General features: G+C 39.5%; 1 pseudogene; it reads right to left on the bottom strand.

Moving 5' to 3' along the window:
- Window positions 1-1,984: 1,984 nt before the first annotated feature.
- LOC118828002 lies at window positions 1,985-2,192 on the bottom strand (annotated as a pseudogene).
- Window positions 2,193-9,945: the final 7,753 nt, after the last annotated feature.

The following is a 9,945-nucleotide window of genomic DNA, read 5'->3' as shown; positions in this document are numbered from 1 at the left end:
CAAAAATTACAGTAGCATAGCTTTAGAACTGGAAAGGACTTTTGAGGTCATTTAATCTAGTCCCCTCGATGAGGAAATTAACAGAGAGATAATTGATTAGCAAAAGTCATACAAATTAGTAGGTGGTGAGGCTGCAATTCAAAGCCAGGTCATCTGAGACTAAATCCAGTATTCTTTCTGGGGGACTAGGCTACCTCCTCATTCTACTCTAACCCCTACTTCCAACATGAATTCTTTCTACACCTCAGACAAGTGACCTCCGAGACAAGGAAATCACTGCAAGGACATAGTTCCTTCGATTAGATTCTGCTGCATCACATATAGCTATGTTGAGAAGGGAGGAAACAATGAAAGGGAGAAGAGATAGAAAGGAGATGAGAAAAAAAAAAGTAGGACACAGAGAGAAACCCATGTGGTCCCATGCTAAGAGAGAGGGAAAAGGAGAAAGAGACTGCTAAAGAAAATACAGGATGAGTCACTGACGGTTCACTTTGGAAATACCCAGCAAGATGTGCCCACAAGTCTAATAAATGTTTTCCCTTCCCACACCACCCCCATCCCATTTATGGGAAGTGGGGAAAGGTAGAGTTAAATAAGTGCCTTGTTTTGCCTTTAGAAAAGTAGTATAGAATTCCATCGCCAGGAGAGGAAAAACCCAGAGTAAAGCATCTGAGATGTTTTTCACCAGAGATGTTTTTCATTAGAAATGTTAGTTTCCTTGTGAAGAGTAATAGAAAGTAGGCAAAGATCAGGGTAAGATGATTAATGCAATTACCCTTCCAGCTAAATAGATCATCAACACCATGGATGTAAGCAAGAAAAAACAAGGGGTTTCTAGAGGGTGAGGCAGAGCCGACTACTTGTGCAACTTTATTGAGTAAGTAAACAATGCCATCAAGCATTGCTTTGGAGCCAGTCCTGGAGAATGAATCAATCCAGGCCACAAGAGCCAGGTCTAGACCCATGATGCTCATGGTGATCCTACAGGAATACTCCACTCACTTTGTAAAACTTCGGGAAAGGCTGCTCTGCTTGGTTCCAAAAGGCAAAATCGGGCACAGAAACGACAAGTGGCAAAGACACAAATTTAGGCTTGATATAAAGAAAAACTGCCTAGTCATCTGAACTTTCCACAAGGGGCTATCTCTGTAGGCTGTGGTTTCTACTCATGAGAAGGCTCCAAGGTAAGATGGGAGGACCATTTGTCCAGTATGTTGTAGGAGGCATTCTTCATCAGGATAGATTGGCTTAGATAGCCTCTGAGGTCTCTTCCAATGAATAAATGAAAAATATTTATGAAGTATTTTGTGTATTTAAATACTAAGAGCTAAGGACACAAATACAAAAAGTGATCGACAGCGCTACACTCAGGGACCTTACCTGACTTTACAGGGAGACAACGCATCTAGAGGAGTAGTGACCAAGAAGGGTAGAGGTTCTGGGACTCTGGGTGAGCTGCTTGAAGACCTCAGTTCAAATAACAAAAAAGAAAAATTAAATGAGAATTTGTATTGTATTTATAATCACTGAGATTGACAGGGGGGGTGGGGGGAAAGGAGAGAGAGAGAGAGAGAGAGAGAGAGAGAGAGAGAGAGAGAGAGAATTATTAGAATGTACCTGCCTCATTTTTTACAGAAGTAGAGTACTATGAATGTGAAGAAATTGCATACATTGGCAGATTCTTGTACTCTTCAGTTTTGCTTGTTTTTCCCTTTTATTTTTTAAAATTTTCATCTCATTACTTTATTGCATTCTTACCAGTTTATAAAACAAAAATCAATGAAAATTCAGAGAGGTAGATGAGAAAGGTTGACAAAATAGAAATTTGAATGGTTAACCTGACACATTGTTATACATAGATAAAACTTTTATGCAGGCTTCAGAATTCTTCCTCCTTTAAATAGCAGAACATCACATCACATGACAGATCCACATATGAAAGCTGGATTCAGAGGTCCTTTCCAAGTAGCTTAAGAACATTTTGCTACAAGAATGAACAGACCTTTTAGGGCTAAAAAGGATTAATTAGTACTAGAAACCCCAGTCAGGAGGGGATCATTTTGGACAGTCTACAAGCAAAACTGTTTCAGATCAGCAGTAGTATGAGAAACATTCATGCAGTTGAGCCCAGCTTTGAGCCGGACTGGCTGCACCACATTCCTCATGACAATGATGTTGGAGCTGCTGGACATGGCACAAGGAGCCAGAATCTGTGGCTAGTGTTCACATCAGCTCACTCGCTCTATGGCTGGGTCTGGCCTTTCCTTTTTATTTCTAATTCTTTGATACAAGGGTTGGCTCCCAGTTCAAGGGAGGAGGAAGAGAAATGAAGGTGATATAAAAAATAGGCATCAATAAAAATTAAAGAAAAGAAAGCAAAATCCCATTCACCCAGCCCATTACCAGAAAAAGAAAACTAGGAACAACCGCTTCAATTACATTTAATGCAACCAACATTTACTAAGGTCCTACTATGTGTAAGGTGCTATACTATTTGCTTGAGATACAAAGACCGAACAAACCAGTACCTGCCCTCAAAGTAATGTCAAGATTTAGAGTACTAATGGGGGGGTGGGGGAGGGAGAGATTGAACAAGGCTTTTTTGTCAGAGGTGAAGCCTGAGCTATGCTTTGAAGGAAATTAAAGACCCTATGAGGCAGTGTCCAGCAGGATATGCATGCTAGGCATAGGGGACCATTTGTGGAAAGGTTGGAAATAGAATGTTTATATTCAGGGAACAACTAGGCAGTAGGCCAGTTTGATATAAAGAGAGAATAGATGAAGTAAGACTAGAAAGGAAGGCCAGATAGGGGAAGGTTTTAAATGCCAGGGTGAGGACTCTGTGTTTTATCCTAAAGGCAATGGGGAGTCACTGAACTCTTGAATTGGGGGATGGGGAGAGGAGGGTAGTGTGCCCTGGTGAGAGCTATATTTTAGGAAATAACCATTTCTTAGCCACATAAAGGAAGAATTGGAGAGAGCAGAGACACAAAATTTTGTTGTTCAGTCATTCAGTCATGTCCTACTCTTCAAGACCCCATGGACCGTAGTCTCCGGTCCCTTCTCTCCTCCACCACTTTCCAAAGTCTGTCCAAGTTCATGTTCATTGCTTCCATGACCCTATCTATCCATCCTGCTCTCTGCTTCAGCTTCAGTTTTTGACCTTCCAAAGAACAGTTTGAATTAATTTCTTTAAGTATTGATTTGATCTCCTAGCTGTCCAAAGGACTCTCAAAAGTCTTCTCTAGCACCGCAATTCAAAAGTGTCAACTCTGTGACACTCAGCTTTCCTTATAAACCAACTCTCACAGCCATACATTATTACTGGAAAAAGCATAGCTTTGATTCTATGAACGTTTATCAGCAAGGTAATGTCTCTGCTTTTTAGTATGCTGTCCAGCTTTCCTTTCAAGGAGCAGGTGTCTTTTAATTTTATGGCTTCAGTCACCATCTGCAGTGATCTTTGAGTCCAAGAATATAAAATCTGACACTGCTTCAAACATTTCTTCTCCCTCTATTTGCCAGGAAATGATAAGACTAGTTGCCATGATCTTGGATTTTGTGATGTTTAGCTTCAAGCCAGTTTCTATGCTCTCCTCTCACCCTCATGAAGAAGCTTCTTAACTCTTCTTCACTTTCTGCCATCAAAGTGGCATGTCTGCCTATCTGAGATTGTTGATATTTCTCCTGGCAACCTTTTGATTCATCTAGTTTTTGATTCATCCAGCCTGGCATTTCATGTGATACCTTCGGCATATGTTAAATAAACAAGGTGACAATACAGAGCTTTGTTGTACTCCTTTTCCAATCTTAAACCAATCAGTTACCATGTGTTTGATTCTAACTGTTGCTTCTTGACCCACATAAAGGTTTCTCAGGGGACAAGTAAGATGATCTGGTACTCCTATCTCTTTGAGGACTTGCCACATTTTGGTGTGATCCACACAGTCAAAGGCTTTAGTCAATGAAGTAGAAGTAGATGTTTTTCTGAAACTGCCTTGCTTTCTCTATAACCCAGCAAATGTTGGCAATTTGGTCTCTAGTTCCTCTGCCTCTCTGAAAACCAGTCTGCTCTTCTGGTAATTCTTAGTTCACATACTGTTGAAGCCTAGCTTACAGAGTCTTAAGCATAACTTTTCTGACATGTGAAATGACCATAATTGTTCAGTAATTTGAACATTCCTTGGCATTGACCTTCTTTAGGATTGGGACATAAATTGATCTTTTCCAATCCCAGGGCCCTTGTTGAGTTTTCCCACTTTGCTGGCATATTGAGCACAACTCTTTAAAAGCATCATCTTTTAGGGTTTTAAATAGCTCAGCTGGAATTCTGTCATTTCCACTGGCCATATTGTTAGCAATGCTTCCTAAGGCCCACTTGACTTCATTCTCCAGGATGTCTGGCTCTAGATCAGTAACTACACAATCATGATTATCAATAATGTTAAGAGCTTTCTTTATAATTCTTTCACATATTCTTGCCACCTCTTCTTAACCTCTTCTGCTCCTGTTAAATCTCTCCCATTTTTGTCTTCTATCATGCCCATTTTTTGCATGAAACATTCCCTTGGTATATCTATTTTTCTTGAAGAGATCTCTTATCTTTCCTATTCTATGGTTTTCTTCTATTTCTTTGCATTGCTCATTTAAGAAAACCTTCTTATCTCTCCTTACTATTCTCTAGAATTCTACATTCATTTGGGTATAGCTTCCTCTTTCTCCTTTCCCTTTTGCTTTCCTTCTTTCCTCACTTATTTGTAAAGCCTCACCAGAACGCCATTTTGCTTTCTTGCTCTTCTTTTTCTTTGGGATGTTTTTTTGTTGCTGCCTGTACAATATTGTGAATCTCTGCCCATAGTTCTTCAGGCATGCTACCAGATCTAATCCCTTAAATCTATTCATTACTTCCACTTCATATCCATAACATATGTTATTTAAGTCATACCTATATAGTCTGATGGTTTTCTCTACTTTCTTCAGTGTAAGTCTGAATTTTTGCAATAAGAAGCTCAGAATCTGAGCCACAGTCAACTCCAGGTCTTCTTTAAACTGACTACAATACAGTTTCTCCACCATTGGCTGGAAAATATACAATCAATCCGATTTTGATATTGACCATCTGGTGATGTCCATATGTAAAGTCACCTTTTAGGTTGTTGAAAAAGAGCATTTGCAATGACCAGTAAGTTATCTTGACAAAACTCTATTACTCTTTCATCTGCTTCATTCTGTACTCCAAGGCCAAACTTGTCTGTTATTCCAACTATCTTTTGATTTCTACACAGTTCCCTGTGATGAAAGTAACATCTTTTTTGTTCTTGGTGTTATTTCTAGAAGCTAATGTAGGTTTTCATAGAACTGATCAACTTTGGCCTCTTCAGCATCAGTGGTTGGAGCATAGACTTGTATTACTATGATATTGAATGGTTTACTTTGGATTTGAACAGATATCATTGTCATTTTTGAGATTATACACCAGTACTGCTTTCTTCCCCCTTTTTTTGGCTATGAGGACTACTCCATTTCTTTTAAGGGATTCTTGCCCATAGTAGTATATGTAATGATCACCGAATTAAATTCACCCACTCCCACGCATTTAAGTTCACTGACTCCCAAAATGTTGATGTTTAATCTTTCCATCTCCTATTTGACTGCATCCAGCTTACCTTGGTTCATAGATCTTACATTCCAGGTTCCTATGATCAGACTTCCCTTTTGTAAACAGACAAATCCACAGCTGGGCTTCCTTTCAGCTTTGGCCCAGCTGCTTCATTAGTACTGGAACCAATGGTAGTTGTCCTCTGCTTTTCCCCGGTAGTATGTTGGACCTGAGGAGCTCATCTTCTGGTGTCACCTCTTATATCATTTTAATACTGAACATGGGATGTTCTTGGCAAAGATCCTGGAGTGCTTTGCCATTTCCTTCTCCAGTGATCATCTTTTGTCAGAACTTTCCACTATGACTATCCATCTCGGGTAACCCTGCACAGTGTAGCTCAAAATTTCATCAAGCTACAGGAGCCCCTCCACCAGACAGGAAGTAGGGAGATTCATTAATAGATTACTGCAATAGCTCAGCAGAGAGGTGATAAGAGCCTCAAACAGGCTAAAGAATTTGCAGGGGTGGAAAGTAATGAGTATGAGATGGGGCAGAAGTAGTGGGGGATTGGCAGGATTTGGTAACCCGCTGGATTTGGAAGATAAGGAAAAAGGAGGAATCAAGGATGGCTTATCCAGTCCTCCAATAAGCTTTAGTCAAGTCTTCCAGTTCCTTTGCGAGGCACTTAGGACAAAAAGACAAAACAACACAGTCTCTTCCTTCAAAGAATTTATATTCTAATGTGGGGAAAGAACATATACACAGATAAATAAATATCACTACAACCATGGGAGGTAACAATAAGTTGTAGTGAGGATCGAAAGAGGTAAGTGGGAAAGAATAAGCATATATGCCTACTCTGTGTCGGGCATTTTGCCAATATTATTGCTTTACAAATATTATCTCAACAAGTGTGATAATGTTTGTAAATGACAGCACAGTGTCTGGAACATAGTCAGTGTCATATAAATGCTCATTTCCTTTATTCCTACTCTAAATCTTTGATTCTATAATCTCTAAGGTCCCTTCCAGCACTAGATCTTGTGAAATAAAGTTCAAGTCCTTAAAAGGGTAGCAAACTGTAATGTGACACTTCCCCTTTTAGGAAAGAAAGTCGACATTTTCTCCTGCTAATGCTTTTGGGATTCTGTCTCTCTGAATTGAATAATGAGCAACTTCCATTTTTTGATGGTTTACTACTTGCATCTGTAATAAATATAGTTGTTAAGAAGGCAAACTCTTCTGCAATGAGGGAGAGTTAAAGAATTTTTTCTTCCCTCTTGGGACTGTCAATGACTATACATGCCAAATTTTGGTCTTCTAGTATTTTTTTCCTATACAATGAAAAGCATTTAAACTCCTAAAAAGAAGTCCAAAACTGCCCTTAAGTTTATCTTTAAAACTTTAGGACTTCCTAACTATAAAGATTCAAAAGAGAAATAATCACAGATGTTCAGAAAGCTGTCCCTGGGTCTCGTCCTCTGACCCAGAAGACTCATTATTCAGGATAATAGAGAATGGGGGTAGGGTGGGAGAAGGGAAAGGAGCAGAGGGAGGGAAAGGATAATATTCTGACTATATTGGTAACTCCCAGTAACAGCTAATTGATAGAATATGCAAAGTAGAGCCCAGATATTTAAAATTTCCATTTAAATTTCTGCTCTATGTATGTATATATATACATATATACATGCACACATACACATACACAAACATAGACATAGACACAGACACAGACATAGAAGTATATGTATGCCAAAGGGTGTGTCTTTTGGTGCCAATCTAATTTCTCCATAGGACATTAACGAGCCTTGTGAATATATGACTTCATCAATGTCTTTTGGTGCCAATCTAACATTGCCATGGGACATTAAAGAACCTTGTGAATACTTGACTTTATCAATGGATTTGTGATCTCAGGTATTTTGGAACTCTCTCCACCAGGGTAGATCATAACCCATTCAAGGTTGCTCAACTTGGGCAATTTTTGTCTGCATCTTTCCATAAATCCTCTCTCTACCACCTCCACATAAGATTTACCCAACTTGCTGGAGACCTTCCTGTAGCATAGGCTATAACATTCTGTCTACAGAATGGCTGAACAACTTGTAGTACATGAATAGAATGCAACATTACTGTAATGTGAGAAGCAATCGAGATGAAGACAGAGAAACACAAAGACATATGACCTGCTGCAAAGTGAACTAAGCAGACCCTTTCAAACAAAATACACAACAACTAAAACAATGTAAATGGAAAATACAGCAAAATAATAAAAACTAAATGTTGTGAAAGTATAATGCTATGGAAAGGCTGCCTTACATCCACCAGGATATCCCTCAAAAAGCTATTCAAAGGGCATTCGAACGGTTGGAGGAGTCTGCTGATCAGAACCATAGATGGTGATGATGCTGATGATGATAATGACTACGACAACAATAATAATAACATATAATAGTTACACGGGGCAGCGAGGTGGTGCAGTAGATAGGATGCTAGCCCTGGAATCAGGAAGACTCAACTTTCGGAGTTCAAATCTGGCCTCAGACACTTACTAGCTGTGTGACCCCGGGCAAGTCACTTCACCCTGTTTGCCTCAGTTTCCTCATCTGTAAAATGAACCGGAGAAGGAAATAGCGAACTGCTCCAATGTCTTTACCAAGAAAACTTCAAATGGGATCACAAAGAGTCAGAGGCAACTGAAACAAAAGAACATCAGTAATAATTACAAGGGCGGTTGGGTGATCCAGTGGATAGAGCACTGAGCCTGTCGTTAGGAAGATTTGAGTTCAAATCTGGCTTCAGACGCTTATTAGCTGTGTGACCCTGCATAAATCATTTAACCTTCATCTGTGAAATGGAGATAATATCACCTACTTCCCAGGGTTGTTGTGAAGGATCAAATGAGATGATAATTTTGAAGCACTTAGGATAGTACCTGGCAAATAATAAGTGCTATGTAAATGTTAGCTATTAATAATTATTATTATTGTAAATAAAAATTAACCGAGCCCAGTAGAGATTGAATATTTGATGTACTTTACTGTTTTCTTATTTTTTTGAAAATCACTAAGCCGTGCATATGACAACTCTATTTAAGGGGATCTATCACAGAACCTCATGTCCCTACCTCACCAGATAAGGGCAACTTTCTACACAGATATTTTAAAGAAAAAGAAAATGCTTTTACCCAAACTTGAAATTCAAAATCAATTATAAGGTAGGCCCAAACACAGTCACATAAATAACTTGCAGTGACATCGCCAAGATGATCAAATGGACAGAAAATGCAGCCGGTACTGCTTAAGAAGAGAGGAGCAGAACTCCAGAACAGCTCGAAAGCCCACGATGTTGAGTTTCCTTTAGTGGCAGATATGTTTGGGAAGCCATTTAATCAAACCTCATGGATGTGTCATTTACCCTGTAGATTCAAGCTCCCTACAAACAGGAAGGAAGTGTGTGTGCAGGAGTAGATCTATGTATGTGTCTTTTCCTCAAATTTTTAATATCATTAATAAAGGGATTTCAAGTCCCCTGAAAATATAAGGGAATGGGAGGAGACAAAAAAGGGCAATAAGAAAGAGGAACCCTCCCAGGGGCCAATCTCTTACGCCAGACCACAGGCTGCATTGATAAGAAGTAACAGGAAGGTGAGGAGACATCATGGGTCAGAGAAAGGATAAAAAATTTCCACCTCTTGCAGCTCTCTCTCACTGTTCCCAGTGATATTCAGTGTAAAAAAAAAAAAACAACAACAGCAAAAAACATGAATTTATACCCCTTTTAGACCACTCACCCTATCCTCTACCTCAACTGCAATTCTTCTCTGGAATTAATGCCCCAGTCCTGGACAGCTCTATCCATACGAATAAAAATATTTACCATGTCTATTCAAGTCAGATAGTGCAAATTCTCAAAATTATCCTGCTTTTGGATAAAGATGATTAGGAGAAGTTAGTGAGTAATTTCACCTTTATCTTGTCCCATAAAAGGTTACTGTGTCCTCTGCCTGTGATGTGGGTTTGCCATCTTGGCTAATCAAAATCCTCCCATCTTTCAAAGCCCAGCCCAAATGCTACCCCTTCCGTGAAATCTACCACCCCAGCTAAAAGTTATACCTTCTTCACTAGCTGAGTCATCTAGGAGGTACGATGGATAAAGCACTGGATCTGGAGTCAGGAAGACCCAAGTTCAAATCCAGCCTCAGACACTTATTAGCTATGTGGCCCTGGGTTCTATTTGCCTCCATTTCCTCAAATGTAAAATAGGGATAATAATAGCATCTCCCTGGGAGCGTGATTGTGAGAATCAAATGAGATAATACTTGTAAAACACTGGGCCCAGTG

Source organism: Trichosurus vulpecula, chromosome 8 (genome assembly GCF_011100635.1).
Source record: "Trichosurus vulpecula isolate mTriVul1 chromosome 8, mTriVul1.pri, whole genome shotgun sequence".
Taxonomy (NCBI): Eukaryota; Metazoa; Chordata; class Mammalia; order Diprotodontia; family Phalangeridae; genus Trichosurus; species Trichosurus vulpecula.
This window is presented reverse-complemented; position numbering and strand designations above follow the sequence as displayed.